This window comes from Halichoeres trimaculatus, unplaced genomic scaffold (assembly GCF_033239565.1).
Source record: "Halichoeres trimaculatus isolate MK-OKI-2021-1 unplaced genomic scaffold, fHalTri1.1 fHalTri1_scaffold_23, whole genome shotgun sequence".
NCBI classification, from domain to species: domain Eukaryota; kingdom Metazoa; phylum Chordata; class Actinopteri; order Labriformes; family Labridae; genus Halichoeres; species Halichoeres trimaculatus.
In genome coordinates this window covers 11,468,123-11,492,058 of record NW_027437201.1, presented here as the reverse complement: position 1 = coordinate 11,492,058, position 23,936 = coordinate 11,468,123, and the positions used below count along the sequence as shown (strand labels likewise).

The 23,936-nt window shown below is 41.4% G+C and overlaps 1 long non-coding RNA gene across 2 annotated transcripts in view; it reads right to left on the bottom strand.

Moving 5' to 3' along the window:
• Window positions 1-23,936, bottom strand: part of LOC141785400 (uncharacterized) — a 67,803-nt gene that overhangs the window by 7,060 nt on the left and 36,807 nt on the right. The window contains exons 2-3 of one of the 2 annotated variants that reach the window (XR_012597525.1): window positions 23,321-23,557; window positions 10,161-10,226 (exon numbers count right to left, since the gene is read on the bottom strand). This is a non-coding gene — a long non-coding RNA (uncharacterized LOC141785400). Of the gene's footprint in view, window positions 1-10,160; window positions 10,227-23,320; window positions 23,558-23,936 lie in introns of those variants that run through there. The other variant, XR_012597526.1, reaches the window with a different exon arrangement.

Here is a 23,936-nt window from a genome sequence, read left to right as displayed (position 1 = left end):
TTTACTGCATTGAAGGTTTTCCAAGTTGTGATATATTTGTCTATTCTCATTTAATCCTTGTAATGCCATAATATGTAATAATTTAATACATTTTCACCTGCATTTCCTGCATTTCATAATAATCTGCCGCACATTTTTATAAAAATCCTGAACCCAATATGTAATAAACTTTAATGCATGATGTAATAAGTTCTTACTTACTGCATGTGGGAACCCAAATTTTGTAATAAGTAGCTAATGCAATATGTATAAACTTATTACATAATACAGCAAAGTTAATGACATATTTTGTTGAAGAGTTTTATTACAAAATGCAGGGTTATTACATAATGAAGTTGTTTTTTTACATTAGTTAAAGGTGTTATTAATGTTTTTTTTTTTTTTTTCAAATAAACATCCTCTTTAAAAGTCAGCAAATAAGTACAGCAACAATAAACAAATAACTTCAGCACATTTATGTTTGTATCTGTCTGTTGAGATGATTAAATTACAGTCCTGCTTTTACAGATTCTGCTTAAATAAGATTATTGTCCTGGCAAAATCTCTCCACTTTCACAAGCTCTGGTTCTGTTAGTGCTGGACCATTAGTGCTGCTGACAACTCTTTCCAAGTAGAAAAACTCAAATTGAAACTTATGCAAATGAGACACTGTGATTTAATAATTACATGCTGTGTTCCTCTCCTTAAAATGATGTTATTTATGGTATAATTTAACAGCCTTTAGAGAAAATCAGACACCTCAGGCTCCTAAGTGACAGGAGATGCTTGTAGTAGTGAGGAAGTAGCTTGTCAAGCATTGATATACATTTTTTTATTTACAATTTCCAGAGAAGTATTAATGTCTTTGCTTCTGTAGGTCACGTCTTGCATTTGTACAATCACCTCTCAGCTTCTCTCGGTGAAGGAACGAAAGCAAGAGCAGCAGTTTTAGCACCACTTTCATACAGAAACAGAAAACCAGCCTTGGGATTTATTTTATAACTAACACCTGAGAGACATGAAGGTCTCAACCTCATTTAGCAACACAGAAAGCAGCTGATGTATCGATTTTTCTTTTGCTGCTGTTTATAAATGTGGTTTCAAAGTTAGGCAAGGGCTTTAATGTGAATGTCTGACACCAGACATGGTTAGAAAGTGGAGGGCGAAGGGGGGGGATTTTCTGGCAAAAGAAAAAAAGAAACGTCATCAAACTGATAATTTTTTAAAGGAGATTACTAAAAATATACAAAACAGGAGCACAACACTGATTCTTTTAACCTTATACTGTAATTAAATCAATTTTAGTATCTCTCTGACCCAACATCAAGAGGAACGACAAAGAAAACCAGAGCTGTGACTCCACCGATCAGCACTGTAAACTCTGTCACTTTCAACCCGTTAATCTTTGAGGTTGGAGGCTCAGTGACTCTGCAGCCTCCAGCTGAGCCCTTTCTCTCTGACTCCGTTTCCTCCACCAGCAGTCCCTGAACTGTGACAACAGCACAGGAGCATTTCCCTGCTTAAAGCTGTGGATTACATGGCGGTGCAGCGGCATTATGTTGTGTAAATGTATACTGTCAGCGGGGGCGTAGGAGAGGAGTCCTGTCTCACCCTGTGACTGTTAAGCAAAGATGAGTCTGGGTTTCAGTTGTGTGGAGCTGGAAAGAGTCAACAGGCTCTTAGTTGACTCATTTGTGTCCATAGATCATGGATGCTTCCTACAATTCCCATAAGGCACACTGAAAGAAAATCTGTTTTTATTTTCTCTTATGATCCTCATTATTAACTCCGCCAAGGAGGTTATGTTTTTGGGTTTGTATGTGGACAACACAACTCAAAAAGTAAGGAATGGAAATTTTCAGGAAATGTTCAAAATGGGATAGGGAAGAAGTGATTACATTCTGGAGGTGATCCAGATCACCGTCTGGATCCAGGATTTTCCTAAAGGATTCTTTATCATTGTGAGATAGGGCCATTTTCACCACGTGTTTATAACTCCACCATTTATGGTCGGATTGCTTTGCAAAACACTACCAGACAAGGTCACTATAATTTCTGACAGGTGTAAAAGTACAATTCAGATCCAGATCCAGATATGAACTGCTGTGTGTAGATTTCATCGACAAAATATTCGATATAATTCCTTCATCTTTTGTTCAGAATCAGCAACCTATCACAGGTAACTGGCACGACCCCATTGTCATTCATCCCCGCAGCGTCTCAGCGCTTTAACACAGTCAGATGCTGAGCATCTTCTAACTTCAGCAGGGAAGCGTAGCGTGGATTGTTCCACTGGGAAAACTGAACGGTCATTGGATAACACTGGGCTTTGTCCCGCCCAGCGGACGCTCAGCGTCTCTGGGGGTCTATGAGGCAGTGGGCTGGCCTGAACGCTGGGCTTCTGCATGATGATTGGATGATCTGTCTGAGGCCGAATCCCTTTTTGATTGACAGTGAAGTGAGCCATTCAGCGATCTTGAGCATCTTCTCAGTTCTACATTCAGTTGTTCTGGACTGATCCGGAGGTTTTATCGATCCCCAGCGAGTTTACCTGTCTTAAAAACGACAAGCCTTGTGTTTACAGATTCTGTCTCTTTTCACCAATAAGCAGCTACAGCTACAGCTGTGGAGCTTCTCCCTCTGTCACTTACACTTACAGCCTGTCTTAGTCTCACTTAGCAGCTCCAGCTGCTAGCAAGCTGGCATGGAGGGTAGAATTTACGTTCAAATAAGTAAACACATTTATGATGTAGGCCAGAAAAAAATGAGCTTCCCCTCCTTGACTGACCAGCAGCCACCACTGTAGCAGAGAGTCTGCTGAAAGCAACACTAGCAACAAAAAAAAATTCCTGCAACAGTTTTTCAGTCCAGAATTACTCCTCGAGATAAGGAAGTAAAGTCATCTGAAAAATGTGAAGAGCCCCTTTTGTTCCTGCATAATAGCTTGGATACATAACTTCTTCTTTGTTTTGATTCGGTGTCTGAATTGAATTGATTTTGTTGTCATTGTGTCCTGCCAGTCACCATGACAATGAGGGTAAGGAGGAGACTAATCTGCTTAGGCGATACCAGGCGAAGTCTATTCAATACGCCTTGATGTGAAGGAGAAACAAAGTCGTGCGGTATCTGAAAGGGGGGGGGGGACTGACAAGCAGACAAAAGACTTAACAAATAACAAAAAACTGACACTCTTACACAAGTCTAATCAGTTGCTGGAGTGCTGAAGCCAGATTTTGGCCTGGTAGACGTTGAAATTCCCTGCTCCTGCCAAAGCCAGGCTGCCAACACACAATCCCATTACTGTGACATCTCAAAAGTGCATTTTACTCACAGGCACAATGCATCCAAAATGTCAAGTCTCCTGTTGCTGTTGTAATAAGCCTCTCAGTTGCCAACTGGCTGCTGCGCCTCACGAGTGGCGCACGGTTTCAGCACCAGCTGTGCAGAATTAGCATTTGTGCAGGAATATCTGTGTTCCAGCAGCAGGAGTGGAGCGAGCAATTATGTGAACGTGTAGAGGACTGTCAGACACTTTTCTCTCCTCAGTATCGTCATCCTGGAGATTATTCCACCACTCAATCACAATTCCTCTCATCACTTATGGGGCAGAGATGGGGGGCGGATCTCATATGAAATTGCAAGCTTTCCCACAGATTATTGACTGTACTGGTTCTGAGGTGAGCTTCAGGCACTCCAGGAGCAACTGTTTGGTTGACTTCAGTGCTACATGCAGAAGATCAGTCAAGTGAAATGGCTTAAACTCAATCCTGTGACGGACGGAAACCAATGAAGAGAGGGCAGGACAGGTGTAACGTCGTCTGTCTCTCTTTCCAGTCAGCAGAATTTAGTGGTGAAAGGACGACTGTTCAAAGCAAAGCGCTATGAATAAAAAAAAAAGATAATAGGGACCAAGTTACATGACTCTCTAAAGCCCCGTTTCCACCAAGCGGCCCGTTTTGGATCAGTACAGTTTGGTACAGGTTGGATTGATAACGCCTGATCCTGTTTACGTTTCCGTAACCAACCATGCCCCCTCTGGCGTGTAAGCCAGATGCATTATTATAGCAGCATCAGTTACCTAATAACATGATACGGTGTACCCCGCTAAAAAATCCAACAAAGAAGAAAAATGTAAACAAAGAGCAACAATGGAAGACATCCAGCCATTGGCCTTCTTTGTTGTTGGTATGTGGCTCTTTATTTCAAAGCTCAATCAAGCTTTGTTTCAGAGAAGACTGTGTGCCGTTAGGAGAAATACAGATGCTGTCGCAAGGTAAGTGACGAATCTTTCGACCAATCAACTGACTGCAGTGTTGTAGCTCCACCATCAGGGATCAGATTGGTTGAATCTGGCACCCCTACAGAAGGGTTCCAAAAAAGCGGGACAGTTCATCTGGGTTATTTGGGATCTGTCCCGGGATTATTCAATGGAAATGCAACAAAATACTTGCCATGCCGAGATGAACTGAACTAAATCGCTAGGTGGAAACAGAGCTTTAGTCTGGATCTGTAGGCTATACAATCAACAGAAAGACTGATAGCTCAACAGTTATTGTTTAAGAAGCTGGCTACTCACAGAGGCTTGTTTTCGAGCACAGTTTTAGAAAGTTGAGCAGCAGCAGGAAAAGGTGTGGTAGAAAAGGATTCACAAGCAGCATGGAGAACTGCAGCCTTAAGTAGATCGTCAAGCAGAATATACTCAAGGATTGTGGGGAACATCACCATCAGGAGTGAGCAGAGGCTGGAGTCAGTGCATCAAGACCCACCATGCACAGATACACTGCCTGGCTAAAAAAAAGTCACCACCAAAAAAACAGTTCACATACTCGGATATGTTGTTGGACTGCCTTTAGCCTTGATAGGCTTCTGCAATGTCACAAGATTCATTTCCATCCACTGTTGCATTAATTTTTCACCAAGAGCTTGCACTGATGATGGTAGAGTCTGACCGCTGTCAGTCAGCAATCAGTGAGGCTATTCGGAAAAAAAGCACCCACTGTCCAAGCCTGTGGGGGTAGTGCTATGATCTGTGGTTGCTGCGGTTGGTCAGGCCGAGGTTCAGCACAGCTCAGTCAGCTCAGTCTGTGCTCAAAGAATGAGGTCAGCTGACTACCTGAATATACTGAATGACAAGGTTATTCCATCAATGGACTTTTTCCTTCCCTGATGGCATGGCCATATTCCTGGAGAAGGCTTTGCACAGCGGTCAGACTCCGAGCCGTATTCAAAGCGAGCCGTATTCAAAGCTAAAGGCAGTCCAACAAAATATTAGAGCGTGTGACTTTTTTTGGGGGTGGCAACTTTTTTTTGGCCAGGCAGTGTACAAATACGTCATTCACATGCAGCCAAAAGACAAGAGTCCAATTGGGACAAAGGATTAAAAGAACTGGAGTATTGCACATTGGTATAAGTATTTTTTTCAGATGAAAGTCACTTTTGCATAAATTTAGGAATCAAGGACCCAGAGTCTGGAGGAATAATGGAGTAGAACAGAATCCAAGGCTGTTTTTCAAACCACCAACAAACTACAACAAATGAATGTGTAGATGGTATGACTGTTTGTTTGTTTCTGTTTCTAAGTATGCTGCTCTAAAACCAATGTAGTCCAGAGTAAAGTTTCTATAGTCTGTGATGGTTTGGGGTGCCACGTCATCTCCTGCTGTTGGACCACTGGTTTATGTTCCAGCAGGACTTGGTTCCTGCCCACACCGCCAAAGTTTTTAAAAGCTGGTTAGACAACAGTGATATTTCTGTGCTTGAGTGGTCAGAAAACTTGCTGGACCCAAACCCAGAGAGAATCTGTGAGGTACCACTTAGAGGAAGATGAGACACCAGACCTTGTAACATGGACCAGCTGCCCTGTTACAACCCCCCAAAAATGAACCATCTTTTCAACAGATGTGACTTTGTGAGGGTTTTTAGATTCAAGACCACCAGTAATTGCATCCTTCCTCTGTCATAACTGATGATTTCACCAGCTATGTGTCATGCTTCAGTTGTGAGTCATTTACAGTTCAATATAGATATGGTACACATTGAGTGTGGGAGCTCAATTCCCCCATGTACAGTAAACATTATCACAACAAGATACTTTAAAAATAAAGAATCTTTTACCATGTTCATGGAACACTGTGATACTTTTAAGGGAAGAGCAGAAGTTTAAAGGAGCTGGTGATGTTTTGTATTCGAAGCACATGACTTGTTGGATTTTGAGAGAAAAATGAACAAGGTTTGTGATCGGACTAAAGAAAACTCACAAAATTAACTCCCTTAATGTATTCTGATCCAGACACTCATGGTTACCTTCAGCATCTAAAACAAACCGGTAGCTTATCTCAGATCTCACAAACTACCAGCACCCTGAGTCGTTCTCCACCCATGGAAACCCTCCACCTGACAGTGGTCAGTACGAACCGGCTGCAGCGCACCAGAGGGCGGCGCGCTTCCAGCAATGGCCTGGAGGAAAGCCAAGCGTTGCCACGGTGACAGGGCTGCGAAGGAAATCTCTTTGTATTGTTACCACGGCAACAACTGTGGGAAAGGTGGGGGAAGGAGGGAGGGGAAGGATGGAGGACCACGAGAGTGAGAAGGAAGGACAGCGAGAGAGTGAAAAAGACGAGGTCAGAGGGAACAGAAAGATGATTTGTTGCTGTTTGAGGAGCGGAGATATGAGCTTTATTACTCCCTCCATCTCTGACTTGTTTATGCACAATGATTCTCAACTGCGTGGGAAGAAATCGCAGTTTTTCTGTAACCTCATCCCAAACAAAGTTACTCAGCAGATTCTTTTGAGTCAGATTCAGCAGTGCTTCTTTGAGAAGGCAGCTCAAACAATAAGTCAGTGCTTGCTTTACATGCTGAGTGTGTGCAGGCTGAGCTCCAACACTTTTTATTTCTCACTTGAGCATCCTTAACCTCTCTCTTTTCCTTTTAATATCTTTTCTTCACCTCTCTCTCTCTGTCTGTCTCTCCTCTGTCACCTGTTTCTCTCTGTCTCTCCCTCTGATTCAGTCTTTTGTTCCCCTCCAGAGCACTTGTGGACTTTAAATTGTGTCTTCAGAACATCCATGGGACTGGATTTGATAACTTTTGAACCGCAGTGGCCCCAAGGCTTCACTTACTCCCACAGTGTTTGAATTGATTGCATAAATCAGGCAGAGAAGAGGAGTTTCTTCTAGTGTTGGATTTGAAACACATGAGGGTGAATTTGCAGGACAGAGCAACACTCTCCTCACTGCTTTATCTATAATGAATAAGACAAATACGGGAGTCAATTTGTTTTCTTTTCAAGCCAAGAAGTAGAAGTTAGTAGAAAGGCTTGTCAGACAGAGGATGAATGATTTCTTACCAACATGCTGTTAGTTATATTTGGGTTGTGTATCAGATTTATGCTGCTTTCACATCAAAGGGAAATACAATCATCCATATCTGCGAGTGTGTTACAAAAAACCTAATCGTAGTAGTAAAGAAATATGGTACAGGATGTGTTAAGCACACTATTCACTTTTTTGGTCACCTTGAAAATATGACCTAAATTAATCGCATTTTTGTATGGCTTTCCCATTCGCTGTGCCACAACCAAGCAGCAAGCTCCAGTCTGAAAATATGAAGCCTATGCAGACATGCTGAAAACCGCAGTTCAACGATTGTCCACTTGAAGTCTGCTGCAGAAAGACTGGAAACCACATACACACCAAGCCAAAAAAAAACCAAAGGTCTGAATAGCGTATTTCTCTATCTTCACACACTGCACAGTGGGTGTATGATTTTTCTAGGATTTAAAGATCACAAGTCTGCCCAATCAGAGGCGCCACTCCTTTGACTGACAGGCTTGGCACCCTGTTAACCTTGCAGAGTAGATGGCCCTGCCTGATTCAGTTTCTGAAATCCTGCAGATACATCTTGCCAGGCTCAATTGACCAACAGTTTCACTTGGCTAAATTCTGACTGACCCACTTAGGGAAGACAGGTGGGCGCTGCAGGAGCAGCGGAAGTGACGAGCAGACGTGACGTCAGCAGACTTTCATACTTGTCAGCGTTCCTTTGATTCTTTAAGTTAACTTTACAAGCAGCAGTCGTCTCACACCATTATCACAGCTGTTTCTCGTGTTCCTGTAGTTGTTTATCTATTGTTTCTCAGCAGTGGTGCACATAAGCAACTTCATACCGTGGCTTTATGTGGATTGGTCTGTGGTGAGTGTGTCAAACAGAACAGTCATCCAATCACCAGCTGCTGATTTTTTTAAGGTCCTGCCTCTGAAAACAAATACGAAGAGCTTCTACCCAAATAGACTAGTAAAATATTTCCGTGGCGGATATTTGTCCATCTGTTGTGTCAGGTTAGCACCCTGTAGCTTTTAGTGAGGAGTCTCGAAGCCCACCCCTTGGGTCAGCAACCCAAGATTTTGTGCGCAATATCAGGTCCAGTTCCATCAGTTTTTTTTGTTGCTGTTGTTTTTTGTAAGTGGGAGAATCAGAGTTTCGTTCGTCCTGCAACCTGCCGGAGCAGAGACACAGCCGGACCACAGTGGGGTGGATCCAGTGTAAGTTGTCACATTGACCTGAACAACTCTGATGACTTCTGTACTCTTAGGTCACATCTGAAAATACAAGATTTCTAATTTTGCAAGATTTCTAAAAATGCTTTAAGAAATCCAAAAACATTGGCAAGACTTTAGTCCAGGAATTAAATCACACTTCGACTTTTGTGACTTAGCACTGAAGCAGATTTGTCAGTCCAGTGGAAATGGTTTTATCTAGAACATATCATTAGCTACACTCACATGGATACATCTGTCGAAGAAGATGAATAAATCATCTTCAGATTACCACCACTGAGAGCAGGGGAATGTATTCCATTTGCTTTCATTTTTTTTTCCGCCTGACAATACGGGACCGGTTGGCGTCTTTGACAACAAATGTACTGGAAACAGGATCCAGGAGACTTCTCATGCTCAGTCGCCTGGAGATAATCAGTCACTTGATGGAGGTAGTTTTGGAGGATTGCAGCTCTCCGCATACTTTCACAAAACCTCTCACTGTGGTGAAAATTAGCTCGGCCTTCACCCTGTCGTCTTTTTGGGAATTGAAGTCACAATTGGACTGCCGGAGTGACAGGAGAATCGAGCACAGCGGGACAGAGCAGGAAGCTGCGAGCGCCGCTCCAGCCTTAATTGATATTCCAGCCGAGCAGCCAGAATATTCAAATGTCAGTAAGCTCTGTTATCTCACTCGGGAGTTGGCAGAGATTAGGGGGTAGGTGAGTGAGGGTCGCCGGGAGGTATCGCACCGCTTAAACTCCTGACATGCAAACACACGCACAGGGATGCAAATTTACACGTGTGGTCATGCATACTCTATGAAGCTCAGCCAGTGCCCAGTCCACCACCTCACCCACACTTCACCTCAGTGTCCTCTCTGCAAGGAGTTTCATGAATGGCGGCAGTTAGCTTTGCAGGGTCTCTCCTGCTGCTTCAGCTGAAAAGACGGATCATTGTTTCACATCGATCTATCTTTGGCCAGATGCTGGCCTGTACACAGACAGAAGTGCTCAGACACTATCAGTGTCCTTTACAGTCAGTGCTCATACACACAGATCCATTTGTGTCTAAATCAAGTCCATAAAGCTCTGCCCTAAAACTACAACCAGAGTTATAAAACAATCTGAATTCTACTCTAATGCCTGTCTATGACCACCAATTATGATATTGTGTATTTGTAACCATAAAACCTGATGACTGGGGACAATGTTATGAGGTCAGATTTCAATTGAAACCTTTGTTCACATTTTTTCAGTCACACAGAGATTCAGATTAAACTGTTACATGGCTGCAAAAGAGATCTTTCTAGAAAAAAAAAAGTATTTTGTTCTGTGCTACTTTGTCCAAATGGGTCATCAAAACTGCCACAAAAAATGGGAACCTTCAGGGTGCATTGATTTTGGATAAAGCAATAAGTCTTTGTCTGTTCTTTGTTGGGTTTAGCATCAGAACTTCTCTTCTAATCATCTCACACCGATATATTCTTTTGGAAGCGGATCCCAATTTCATGCTAATTCCTACCACCATGTAGCGTGAAATTACTCAGTACTCATTGGACAGGACATATGAGAGAAGAAAGGAAATGTGGGGAGCAGAGAGGAAGAAAAAAAACACATTTTGAAAAAAAAAAAAAAAAAAGAGGCCCGACCTACAGTGAAGCATGGCGGTGACTGTGATGTTCTGGGGCTGGCACTGGAAACCTGCAACCTGTGGAGGTTGAAAAGGATTCAATCAAGTTTCAGGAAATCCTTAGAAGAAATGCTGTTTGGCAGTAAGCTAGAGCAAATGTTAGTCTCGTCTAGCTTTTAAAGTTTTTCTTGTTTGATGTATTAATTGCAAACAGCTAAACTTTTTGTCAGTTTTGCATTCTTTGCTTGTATTTATGGAACAGCTGAGAGGAGACAGTTAATGTTGGGAGTAGAGTGTTGGAAAGGATTTTTAACAAAGGGTCACTCATGGCTGCGAGTTAAACCAGTGACCATTGCAACCATAAACTACAGCAGCTGTATAAGGAGTATGCTTAAAGGTCCCATATTATGCAAAAATCACTTTTTTAAGTCATTTGGTGAAATTTGTGGGTCTTTGGCTTTCCTCCCAGCCCACAAAATGTGACATTTAATGATAAAACCTGTACTTAGTAGTGCTTGTGAATGTAAAATCCTGACCTAAAACGAGCTGTTTGGATTTTGGGGATTTGCCGATGTCAGCGATTCCCTTTTTTGACCAATCAGAAGCAAGCCTGACCTGATTGGTCCACTGGAGCAGATACCCCCGCACCCCCTCCCCGCCCACTCTCCAGCAGCAGGGGGGAGAATGCCAGAGTTGGAGAACCATCACTGCTTTGTTTTTAGCTGTAAACAAGCTTCCCATCTGGGAAGAAGACTGACTGGCTAGAGTTCATTTATCAAGGGAATGTGCCAGCTACACTCAGTAAAACTGTGCATGTGTGTGCTAGTCACTTCACAGCTGACTGTTTTTCCAACTTTGGACAGGACAACAGAGGGCTAGCTAATAGACTGGTCCTGAATCCAGGCGCATTACCAACCATCCGCCAACAAACCTCTGACCCTAGAAATGTGAGTATTTTAAATGCTGTGTGCTGTGGAGCAGATGTAAGAGCTTTTCCTCAGTTTCCACCCTGTCTCTGTGTTAGCGTCAGGATGCTAACTTTAGCTGCGGTTAGCCTGCTGTTTTAGCCTGTAATGTTACGGTAAATGAGCTTCGCTGTTTTCTAAACATTGTGCACTCGGAGCTCGTGGCGCCGCTCTTAGTGACGCAAAAGAGTGGGGCGGTATCAGCGGTGGCTCATTTACATATGAAGGTCACGCCCACTAAATCAGACAGTTCTGAACAGAGGGGCTATGAGAGCCTGGAAACAATGCTGCTGTGCTTGATTTATTATTTATTGGCTTTATGGACCAAAACATGTTACTACCATTTAATAAAGACATCATTGATCCATATTAAACTGCAGAAAAGGAGCATAATATGGAACCTTTAAGCTGCAAGGCCAAAGGCACCTTAACTGGGGCTGTGTTTGCTTCTGTCAGTCACGGAGAGGCATCAATGTAAAAAAAAAAAAAAAAAAAAAGTTATAAAAGTTACCCAAAGTTATATTAATCATTTCCTCCACATACACTACACATGTAAACTTGAGGCTACTACTTGTAAAACACTGCAACACTCTGTAGTGTCTTTCTCAGCTTACACTGTTTCCTCACTTTTAGCTTTACTTAAGGCAAAGAATCACGAAACAGCACAACACACACACATGTACACCCCAAATCTGTGGGTTTATGTGTAAACAAAAGACCAGTTAGAATGCATCAAGGGCTCATTTTATATAAGTATGCAAATTTCCTGCTGTGAGTTATTAAACACTCCCCAGGAGCTACACGTCAGTGCAACAACATGTATGTCTGTTAGTGTGGCTGCTTTCAGCTGCATATTTTAACATGCAGAAAAAGGCCCATTTATCAGCTACAGGGGGATAAACTCATTCCAGCTTTACTGGAGCTCTCCTTAAAGTTGCAGAAATAACTCCAACCTCAATCTTTGAAATGTGGCTGAATCAATGGAGCACAGCTTGAGAGCACTCAGGAAATGCAACCAGAAAACACAGGCTTCTCAGTACCGGAAAGGTCATGTTGACAAAGGTACTTGAGCTTTATTTTAGAACCAGTTGGCTCTTAAAGGTGCGCCTTTGGTAGTATCCTCAGCCTCATAAATGTTAAACTTGAATACCCTTGTGCATCTTTTAAGATATCAGTGATACTCTGCTGCACAGAAGGCAAGGCTGCTAATTTGACAAAATAGAAGAGCCAGTGGAGGTTTGCTGTCCATTAGATCTGCCTTTAATCCAACATTAACCGCATGAATGAGTGTGTTTGGTTTTAAGGTGTGTAAATTCACAGCATCTGAACACCAGCTTTCTTCCCATGCAGCCTACAGTTATTAATGTACAAAGCAGAGGGTGTGAAAGCGTTCAGATGACAGCGTAATTGGATTGATGAAGGATGGGCTCAGTAGCCAATTGTGACCTCAAGAAGACAGACTATACCTAATATCATTTATTACGCTGGTAATAATTGGAGCACATCTCCAGATAAGAGATTGGAGAGATATGATCACCAGAAGTGCTGGGTTACTCTGCTCCACTATCTGAGGAATCAAGTATCAAATAAGGTCTGATAATCCAGTTATCTGAATGGAAGAGGTGCACGGTGGAACTTTAAGCTCAGGCTTCATATTTCAGTTGGTATATTGTTGAACTGATACAAAATGCTACAACAGTTCATGCCAGTAAGCAGATAACACTTGTAGGAATGTTTCACTATATGTTGGGAAAATGGCTAAGCCAACCATCCAAAAAGTTTACAGAAGAGCTTTTAAGGGCACTGAAGTGTCCAAGAGGAACAGTTATAAGTATAGTGAGCAAGATATCAACCACTACCGCCAGATTCTTGAGGAAGCAGCCAGTCAAAAACCTTTGAGTGATTAACAAAGACCTGAAGAAAGACTTGGTGGCAGCAGGCACTATGCGAGCCACGAGCATCAAAAAGTCTCAAGGATCTAAGGCTTCTACTCTGTGGAGCATTAACACAAAACTGGAGGTGGAGGAGAAAGAATGAAGCGCAAGTTAAAAGAAACCCCCTCCCTACAGTGAAGCATGGCGGTGACTATGTGATGCTCTGGGGCTGTGTCGCATCTCTTAGTAATTTCAAGATAATAATAGTCATTAAAAGTGGCACTAACATTAAAATTAGACAAGCTGTGCTACACATCAACATCAATCTACTTGGTATTGATCTTTTTCTTAATTTTATGTATTACAAAAAGTTTCTAAGTTTTGCTTACCAACCCGTTTTGCAATGGGGGTTGAATAATTTTGAACAATTCAAGCTCTGTTTGTGGAGCAGACACCTTGCCCCTTATCTAGAGGCTACAGTCCTCAGCGCTTGCATGTCTCCTCATTCCCTTTCCTCGACACCTCCTGTCTCTCTTCAGTATCTAATAAAGGCAAAATGCCAGAAAAATCATCTGACACCTTGTGCAAAACACTGTGGCATGCACCATGGTGTCATTGCTAGTTTCCACCCCAGACAGTTGACATTTTTGCGCCTAACACCCATGTTGTGTAATTGGCAAATGAAGTTTTTCCCTTTTGTTAGCACCTGTGGGGGTGTTGGACTGGAGATTTTGGCACACAAGTGGAGGGTTGTTTTCTGGAGGAGGAACGTTAACCAGGAAGTTCCCAGCCAAAAGTTTATGTTGCAGTGGGCTGCTGATATTCCAAGGGTGCTGTAGTCTGGTAGAGGTTTGCAGGGGGGGGGGGATAGATATCTGTTGAAAATAAAGTTAAAATCAAGACCTGCTCAATGTACAACAGCTGGCACCTCCTCTTCTGCAACACAAAGGGTTCCCATGACCCAAGCTCAGATTTTTTTTTCCAAAAAAATATCATATCTGACTGACAAATTGTTGAGCAATGCCAGCCGTCCTAAAACCCCTGGAGCTGCTGTCAAAGTTACCGCTGAGCTGAATTTGTTAACATGATGGTCATTCCAGCATCTATTACTACAGGTATAACAAAATCTACCAAAAGTTTGGCCACACAAACTTACATCAGCTGTCTCATGCTATGGAAAGGTCAATCGGTTGGTCATTAAGGTATAAATCACAAATCTGGAGAGGGAGAGCTGAGAGCAGACAGGGTTCAACAGTACCAGAGAGACTTTCAATGCATGACAGCAAAACCTTCAATGTGGCTCATGCAGGTGTTCAGGCAGTAAGCACTCTACATGGGCAGCAGGTTCAACAATGTCAGCCTGATGTTTGACTTGATCTCATTTGGGATGCAAAATGTCACCAAAACTTCTCTAGTCCTGTTTCTTACACATGTTGAGTGGTGGCTCAGCATGCCATCCTTCCGTCCTTACCAGCAGCAGTGACTTTCACAGGTACCCAGGAGAAAAAAAAAACTCCACTGACATTCCACAGGGTCCAACAGACATTTTCCAGGTCCTGTTAGTGTGAGAGTCAGAATAAGCCTCCATTGTTGGCCTGTTTTAATGAGCTTCGCGGGTAGCCCGGGGTAAAAGTGCAGTAGGATGAAGTGATAATGAGGAGCATAATGCTGCCCTTGCTTCCTCCTCATGCTCTCCATTAAAACAGTACCTGATCGCTGGCTTCAAGCGAGATTAGAGTTAAAAGACAGTCCTGGAGTTGCAACAGTTTAGTGAAGGGGCAAAGCTTAAAGACAATTTTTTCTAAAAAGGGTCAAAACAACAATGTAAAATATTGATAAAAAATGCTTTTGTCAGATTATTTTTGAGCATATCAGTGCCAGGCAAAGCTTTTTGAAAAGGTCTTCAACTTTCAATCGTATGGTTGATTTTGTTCTTGAACAAAGGATTCAAACCTATACACTTCTCTGCATTACTTAAAACAGAACAATTAAAGTTTGAACTCAGTTCCAAAACCGCAAAAAAAAAAAATAATCCTTCAAATTAAACACCATATTTTAAGGACAGATATGAGGATCTGGCATGTTTAATTTTAATTTTAATATTTATTTGATTATATATTATTAGTATCATTATTATCATTTATTTATTTATTTTTAGCTTCAAACCCAGAATCCAGAAAACTTGTCACTCAAAAGAAGAAAAAGTTGATCCTTGACTGAGGTGGAATAATGTAGAGATTTCATGATAAATGTTTTAAATGATGCAAAGACTTGGAGCTGCATAGAGAATTTTTCCAAGTGTTGCTCTGAAATGAGACTGAAAACAAAAAACATGGTTGATAATACTCGTTGAGACCAAGAAACAAGCTGCTAAAAGCCTCCACAGATTTGCAGATTGTGAGAAGTCTCCATGGGTTCATTACTCATTTTCAGACAGTAGATTTATAATGTTAAAAAATGATCTGTGCACTGTAGGAGAAACAAAAGCAACACAAGTCATAAGTCACAAACTGTCAAGTGGTTTTGGTGTCATTAGTAGAGGATCTGACTCTGCCAATTCGACTTGCTTGTTCATTATTTTCATGCTACCAAACTGAGCGTATAAGGCGTTAAGTCACTTGTGTTTTCAGCAGGCATGACTTCTCAACAGACTTTTAATGACTTGACACCTTGTTAGATTAAAGATTTGGGTGGAGGTGGTGACTAAACATGGCTGAGTGCCCTCTGTTCTGCCATTAATGGCTCACATCCTTAACAAGCATCTTCTACAAACAGCTGTCAGAGCGGTCATTAAGAGCCCGTGGATGGGATCAGAGTCAGAAAATGAGGGAGCAAAGATTAAGAAAACAAGCAAACAAAGTGTTTTACACAGTGTCATGATTTAGATAAACGCTCAGGCTGGGGGAAATGCTTCAGGAGCTCAAACATCTGATGGACAGATGATAGAGGTCAGTCCAGTGTATTAGTTGGCGCTAATGAGCAGCTGGGAAGGAAGGAAGGCAGCACCAACAGGTGACCTGTTTGAGGAAGATGGCTTAAGGGCAGCAAATGAATCCCCTACTTTAGTCTGACAATTATACTAGTCCATCCAATCTGGGCCCCCAGAAAGTAACAAGTCATTTGTTCCAAGTCTCAAGATTTTCTGTCAAGTCGAGTCACAAGGTTGTCAATTCAAGTCCACTCAAGTCACAAGGTTGTCGAGCTGAGTCACGGGTTATATCTCAGGTTTAAGGGAGAAACCTTATCTCCCTGAAGTAAATGTTAAAAAATACTATGCAGATTAGTCTGCAACTCTGCATGGATTAAGCCACATATTTTAAAATTATAATGGAGAGGTACAATTATAACTTAATATGTCATTTAGCATCAGGCACAAATTTAGCTGCCTCTAGTGCCTGGCTACATGTATTTGTTTTCTGGCATAGGATCCTTTATCCACCTTCTAAAATAATGGTGAAAATAAGAGTGGACTAAAAGAAACTATAGCTAAAGGAAAAAACGTATTGAAGGCTAAATCAGTAGGAAGAAAGGTTTTGTGTTGGAGTTATTTACTCTGCTGACGAGTCACGACTGGATGTTTGTTATGAAAAGTGATAAAGTGTTGGAAGACAGAGGCAACCATAGGTGGATATTATCTATGCAGTCACATAGGCTACAGTAGCCCATAGCAATGTTTGCGACAGTGGTGTGTGAAATTGTTTGTCTTATTATTAGCAACAATATTTGAAACAGTTGGATAAAGTTGGACGTTGTTCCCCTCTTTTTAATTTATTTTAGCGCTGCATACCTTGCATTGCACATTCCTCATTTTTCCATTCGAGTAGATGTTTTAGACGCAAACTGCTTTACTTTTGTAGCAGCAGAACTGACTACAGGCTTGGGGGCAGTCACCATTAGTAGCTAGCAACTGCACAGTAACCACGGTTACATGAGGTTACATCTTTCCGAATGGAATCTTTCTGAATGACTTTCCCGGAATAAAATAGTATAGGCTACATGGAAAGGAATATTCCAATCTGTGGTCTACATGCGCCGCTATAATCAAACAGAATAGCCAATGGGGCATACACAAACAAACGTAAACAAATTGAGGAAATTGGGGAAAGGAATATTTCACCCCGGTGAAACTGATTACATGTCGATTCTGATGGGCACTTTTCTTTCAGAATGAGGTGTATACAAAGATTAAAGTCTTTCCGTTTGAACAAATAAACCAAATGCAAGCGAAATATTTGGATCCATTTATCAGTGGCTTGTGTTGTGTTTGCCTATTGGCTGCTTTTGTGGTTGTGATCTCGCTACACGCCTGTTTCCAATCAATCACTAAAAGTGTGAACCTATAGTGTGGCGAACATGGTAGGAGTCGTCTGACTCAGCTTGTCTCAAGTCAAGTCTAAAGTCATTGTCTTTCGAGTCGAGTTGAGTCACTAGTTTTTTACCCTTAAGTTGAGTAGAGTTGCAAGTCCGTCGAGTCTCTATGACTTGAGTCAGTATGTTCCTGGCATCTCAGTCCATCCTAATAGAGATGTGAGGAGAGATAAGGAAAGGGAGGGAAGGTCGAAGGAAGATATATGAGACTAAACACATCGACGTCTGTGCCAGGGGCTTTTTCATGAATTTCCTGGTAGTCGTGTTCATTTCCACATTCGAGTTGATCAGCTGTTGGTTGAAGCAGCGGATCAAGAAAAGGAAATGCAGTCATTTGGTGCCATAGTCAAAAACAGCAGTTTTCATAGCATATACATTTGCCCTCATTAAGTCTGCTCACTTACCTGCTTACTAATTTTACTCACTCGCCGGCTCACACACTCTCACAGACACACACCAGGGGACTCTCACTGCTCCTCCGCCCTGCTCCGGGCATGCTGCCAGTGCTCGCAGATGGCATTAGTGGAAGATGAAGTGCCCGTCTCGGCAGGCAGTGAAATGTGAATGCCAGTTAGTAGCCTAAATGTTATCTGATCAGCCTCAGTGAGTGTCAAAGACTTGTTGACTGGGAGCAAGAAGAGCCACAGGTACACCATGCTGCCTTCACAGAAAAAGCATCCTGTTTCTCTCCTCTGGACAAGATCGACGACCGCTATTGGAGAAATCTTTTACCGGTTGGGTTACTAGAGTAACTGTAAAGCTCATCAAATCATCTTTATGTTTATAAAATGTATCATTAAGCTTAACAGCCTGGCCCCTGTGAACACTGAAGCATAATTGGTAATAACTTCAGCTGGCATATAAAGCAGATGCTGCAGTGGAGGAAAATACTGCAAGCATTAAATTTTGTCCTCTCCTCATTTTAAAACAGAGAAACTTCTTTTTTATTCATTCATTGTCATGAAATATATCCCCTAGCAGAGGTGTGATCAATCATGCTTCAAAGATTATTTCTTCCTCGTGTAGCAGCATTGCTGTGAATGCTGGCTCACTTGAGACCTTTCTAAATTAGCAAGTTACTCTCAGGGGATCCTTAAATATGGACACTGTGCATCAAGGTGTGAAAATTGGATGTCATAGGCAGCTGTACGGCACAGTTTCTAGCCGTGCTGCTCTGGCGTATGGCCAGGAAATGCAGATGAAGCCCAGCAACGTGGATCAGGAGTTGAACATATCTCTTTGATAAATTACGACACACACTATTCCCATATTGATGTAAATGTAACAAACTGTAGTTTTTCATGACATTTTTGCATCTGAATTACTTTCAACCTTTGGCTCAGATTACAGCCTGAAGGCCACTTCAATGACAACTGGTAGTTAGTGTAGCAAAAGCAATATGCCAACTTAACTCACCATCCCTATTCAGGTCACGTCACAGGACTCCTCAACATCTCTTGGTTCAACCACTAGTTCTGAGAATTTCATCCAACTCATTGAACCAGAAAAATCATTTCGTCCTTCTCATCACTGGAACCTCTTTTTTGAGGTCTTGAACATAGACTGTATAAAACATGGACGTATTCTTCCCGACGTCACCCGTCTGTTTCTGAAACAGAAATTGGCTATAGCGGCCATATTGGTAGTGGCAGGGGCTTTACCATCATGTGACCCTGAGCTGTGCCTCTGATTGGGCGAGCTTGCGATCTTAATATCCTCTGAACGGCCCAGTTTAAAAAAAAATCACCCCCTATACAGTGGGTGCCGTTAGTGAAATTAGATAGTGAAATTAGATAGTGAAATTAAATGGCTTAATTTCTGCTTTGAAAACAGCTTTTTTGGCTTGGTGCGTATGTGACTCCTGGTACTTCTGGAGCCAGCCTCAACGAACACTCGAGAAACAGCAGATTTTAGCACTTCCGCATTGTCTCATATACTTAGACCGGAGGCTGCCACTTGGTCAAGACCACTTGGTCTTGAATCACTACTTTCCACCATCCATCATGCGATGGTCCACATTTAAAGCCCCAATTCTCATGCACTGACTTGCAAGTTTGTGTACTTCAGTGTTATATTTGTAGCATATGACATATAACAAATGTGCTCATTCTGTGCAGCATTTGACCTATTGACTGCTTCAGTTAGGCCCACGAGTCATTATTTTTTCTACAGGTAAACTGCTAGTTAGCACCCCAAGTGTTGAGGTGAAAATGGTTACCCTGTCAACTTGAAGCTTCGGGCTGAATGTGTCACTTTCAAATGCCTCGACTTTTCCATAAGAAACTGATAAATATAGTTTAATATTTGAATAAAATGTCAAACTGCAATGCATTCCTGAAGACTCTGTCCATGTTTCAACTGTACTCATAACAACTAGCACATCAAGGTGTAATCTGCCAGATTACAGGGTCACCTTTTCAACTAATGCATCGACTTCCAACTGCATATAGTGGGACTTGTAAACATACCTGTGCAATGGCAAAATGCTGTGAGACAATGAACCCATGACCCAAAGGTTAAATGTGTTAATGAGCAAAAAAGATGTTAAAAAAACAAACAAACAAAAAAACAACTAAAAATAGATATGGGTGATTTTTTAAGCCTCGGTTGAAACAATAAGATTGGATAAAGCAGAAAACTGAGAGACTGTGAGGAATGACAAGAAGTAAAGAGACACATGTTGAAACACCAATTTTCTACTTACTGTCACCTCTGTATATGGGTTGTGCAGTTTAAACCCTATCTATCCATCCATCCGTTATAAACCCTATATAACTTTTGACTATATGCTTTATCAAGCATTCACATCTTTACTTTCTTGAGAATACAAATTCTACTTATTTAATTTATTTCTCATTAAGGTAAAACTGTTTTTTCTTAATTTAACATTTTTTCTTTCACAACTTTATTTTTGTAAAATTACTTATTTAATCTTGTTATTTTTTTATTTTATTCTCATTGAAGTAGAACTTTATTTGTAGGATCTCAAAGTTTTTTTTAATCATTGGTTCAGCTTTAGTTGGGATAAAATTGGCTTTGAAAACTGCTGCTGGTGTTGGACCAAGATTGTCCTTTTTTTAAAATGCTGTCCCACAAACAAAGCTCTACACTCTTTGTGTCATCCCTGGACCTGGCCATTAAGACTGTACCCTTACATGTCTTCAGCAAGAAAGCCGGGGTTAATGGGTTTGTTAGAGTTTCTTTCTCAAATTAATCCACAGAGACAGTTCAATTAAATGGCTGTCATGTAAGAAAAATGATAATGTATTTTACTTTCTAACAAACCAATTTAACATTCAAATACTCACATTCTGAGTCTGACAACTGTGTTTATCTTTCAAATTTGGATAAGACTGTATGTTTAAACATTGAGTACACATGAAGACCAGCTGTCTTTGAAGAAGAGATCCTTAAAAAGGAAAATCTAGAGTTGTAAAGTTTAACTCAGGTGACATAGTGCTAGTTCATATTTGAATTAAACGTCAACTCTGTCACCTACTGCTTGATATCTATGGTAAGGAGGATGCTGGTTAGGTGGACGACACTAACGAGCAGACTTCAAATGAGGATGGTACTTTGTGAGACCGATGATGTTTTAAGAGTCAATGAGACCACAAGTGCAAATCACATTGTGACATGGCTTATTGAGATACTTGAATTAAATTAAAGCATCATTAACCTATCCACCTGAGGTTCCTCATGAACTTGAAATTTAAAACCCACCCAGAGCATCATTTCTTCAGAAGAGATTCAGCTTCTTCACACTCAATATTCCAAATCTCGCATAATAAAATGTGACATCAGTGTAAACAAACATGACGGACGAACAGGGAAAAGCAATGATGGTTGTTTTCGGTCTATAAAGACAGAAAAAGAAAAACGATCATGGAAAAAGTCATGAAGATGGTGGGGTTATGGGCTTTAACAATAACAGTGCGAGTTGGTGGTGAGTAAAGTCTTCATAAGTAATACAGATAGATTTCTTACTTCCTCTTTGGTCAGTCAGCTGAGTCAGCTGGCATCTTGATAGGCTTTGCTCCACTGCACGTGACACTGCATGCTGTACCTGCGCAGCTTCTCTACAGGAGTTTTAGTTGCAAATATTAAACATGTACAACATCTACAATCTCACAATCAGAGGCCTCGTGAGTGGCTGCGACCAGAAAAAATCCCACTTATCACACCTCAGGAAAATTATACACTATGTCATTTGCCAACAATCGAGCCTTAACTGGATTTGATCGTAATGGGGAGATCAGGACAAAAATCAGCTTGATTATAATGCAGAGTGTACCCACCTTTAGTGTCTATAGACCATCTTTTCTCCTCCTCCCCTGCCACTTGGTCTGATCGTTACATGTGAACCTTACGGTCAGGCTGTTATGGAAATATCTAATTTAAGGAAATGCATATGTGAAAACGGCTCTAAGATTCACGCTTTACAGCTCATACTTAAAGGTGGAGTGTGAAGTATTTCGTGTTATTTATGCACTTGAAACATGTTAAACACTGAATACAATACATAAACATGATTAAAGATGAGGTATTACGTTTTTTCCATATTTTCAACAAGGATGTAAAGTAACAATGCTGGATGTCTATACCGCACGTATATGGAATATGTGGTAGAAACCCTGAATCTGTCTGTAAAATAGTCAGAATGGAGCATTTTTAAAAACAGCATGATATCTTTAAAGGGGCTTGTTAAAACGATGAGATCATGGCAGAAAGATCTCCTAACTGGTTAACAACAAACTGGTTGGAGGGGTGACCCTCAAACATGTCAATAGTTCTGCCCCTACAGGCATCCAATTGGCCGACCAATCAGAGAACGGGGGGTTTTGTAGAGCAAAGAGCCTTCAAGAGAAGGCAGCTAAAACAAAGTGTTTCAAATGAAGGATGATATAAAGATTTTCAAAAACTCCAGTGTGAGAAAAATAGGGATTATTTGATGATGTAAAGCCACTTAGAGTGTTAGTAAAAGGCTTTTTAAAAAATAGTCAATGCCCCCTCTTTAAGTTGCAAAAATGAACTTAGGTCAGTGAAATTATGTTATGTTAGGCATGGTTCATTCTATCATTGAATCTTTTTTTTTTCTTTATTTATAAATTTCCAGCCAAGATTGGGATTACAGTATCTTTCTTACACATTCACACACTGTTGTAAAAAGTGACTCAACAGTGGTATCTGACTGCGTCTGCCAGGCTCGATGCTAATCAGCGCTACGCTGTCCTTCTTGCAGATGAGATGTGGGCTGTTTATGGCTTGACATCTACGTGATGGGCTACTTCTCTCCTATCCCCTTCACTGCTGCCTTGTTTGTGTCTCATTATGTGTGACTGCGTGGGCGAATTTACAGTTTGCTGTAACCTCGCCCAAAACAAAGTTACTCAGCAGAATACTGAATCAGAGAGATGCAGGAGCAGTGCATCTCTGAAGAAATACAGTCATATGCTCAGCTTTTTCTTTTTCCTGATTCAGCATTCTTTCCCAGGATTTCCTCCATGGCAGACTGTACAAAATGTTTATTGATGTGGCATCTTCTGAATATGAATGATCCTTCTTGTTCCTCTGAGGAGGATTTGTGTTTCTAGACAAATTCACCCTTGTGATTTTTATACATCCACCTCTTTGTAAAAGCTCATCGATTACCAATAACACAAACCTTACACAAGAAGTCGGCGCCTCAAATTACAGCAGAGCACGGATTATTTCCGCTTCTGCTCCAACGCACACAGCTGGAGCTATAGCAATACCCACATATACACACCTGGGTGATATCAGGGACTTGCAAAAGCCTACTAAATTGAAACAGTGTTACATCCCACATGCACACACACATCTTAAATGCACTGACTGGAAGACTGAACATCCAATTAGATTACTGTCCTTATCATAGCCTATTTCCTGTTTCCTCGCTCTCAAGAAGATTACTGTAGCTCTCACAGAGAAATCTGACATTCACCTTGTTGAGGAGCTGCTGAGGAAATGCACAAGTCGCCTATTTCGTCCTCGGTGGTGGAATACTTATTGATCCCTCACAGTGGTGTCAGGTTTCGGAGGCGATGGGTCAGCAAGCGGAGGGAGTGATGTGTTGGCTTTTCTTTTCTTGAGGAATTGGAGCTGAAATTACTCTTTTGAACTTTGGTGAGGCTACAGGCCGACAACTGCTGGGATCTCCTGCTGGCTCCATACAGCCGACCTGATGGACAGACAGACAGAGGTCACAAAGCTGCATGCCATAACATCTCCAGAAAGTAACAGACGCATCTTTCATTGAACATGGTTTACTTTTACTTTCTCCTCGTAAAATTTTCACAAATTCTCATTTTTGAACGTTACAGACCCACATCAACAGATTTCTCTTCATTTTGTTTCCTTTAAAGAGGGGTATCACCAAGCTTAAAGAGTGGGCATAACGCTTCCCCATCTTTTGAGAATGTCAAAAAGTAACAATTCTGGATGTCTGTGCTACATATTCATATATAGTAGAAATCGCTACATCTGCTTACAAACTGCTCAAAACAGTCTGTTTAAAATAATATTAGGTCTTTACAAGATTTTTACAAGACTTGCTGAAA